We start from the raw sequence: 425 nt of genomic DNA, 5'->3' as shown, positions 1-425 counted from the left end.
CGGGAAGAGCACACAGAGCTCCCTTCCAGCACCGATTTCTTCCGCAGTAGAAGCTCACGGCCCCCTCGGTGTCACCAAGTGGAAGCCGAGCTCCCACCCCGTGTCCCCACACACACCCCCCACGCCGGTGGGAGTTTTTGGGGGACTGATTCAGGGGGAACTGAGCTCAGAGCCAGCCGGGAACACGGGCCCGTCTTGGGTAGGATGAGATCACAGCGTCCCACACCAGCACCCAACTGGAGGCTAAATATACACGTCAAGAGCCTGTTCTTCCGCCCCTGCAAGGAAATTCCCCAGGGCTTTTTGTTTGTTTTCGAGGGCGAGGGCAGTTATTCCCGAGTTTTATCCAGACACGACTCTTTCTGCGGGCTCCCACAGCTGAGCTGGGCTCGGCTCCACTCCCCAGACCCCGACCCCAGGCCCCT

At 60.7% G+C, this 425-nt stretch overlaps 1 protein-coding gene across 1 annotated transcript in view; it reads right to left on the bottom strand.

Annotated features, from left to right (window-relative positions):
* LOC104465949 (transcription factor Sp1-like) overlaps positions 1–425 on the bottom strand; it is a gene marked incomplete at both ends in the record, with an annotated part of 11,181 nt that overhangs the window by 8,850 nt on the left and 1,906 nt on the right.

Source organism: Pterocles gutturalis, unplaced genomic scaffold (genome assembly GCF_000699245.1).
Source record: "Pterocles gutturalis isolate BGI_N339 unplaced genomic scaffold, ASM69924v1 scaffold8736, whole genome shotgun sequence".
Lineage (NCBI taxonomy): Eukaryota > Metazoa > Chordata > Aves > Pterocliformes > Pteroclidae > Pterocles > Pterocles gutturalis.
This window is presented reverse-complemented; position numbering and strand designations above follow the sequence as displayed.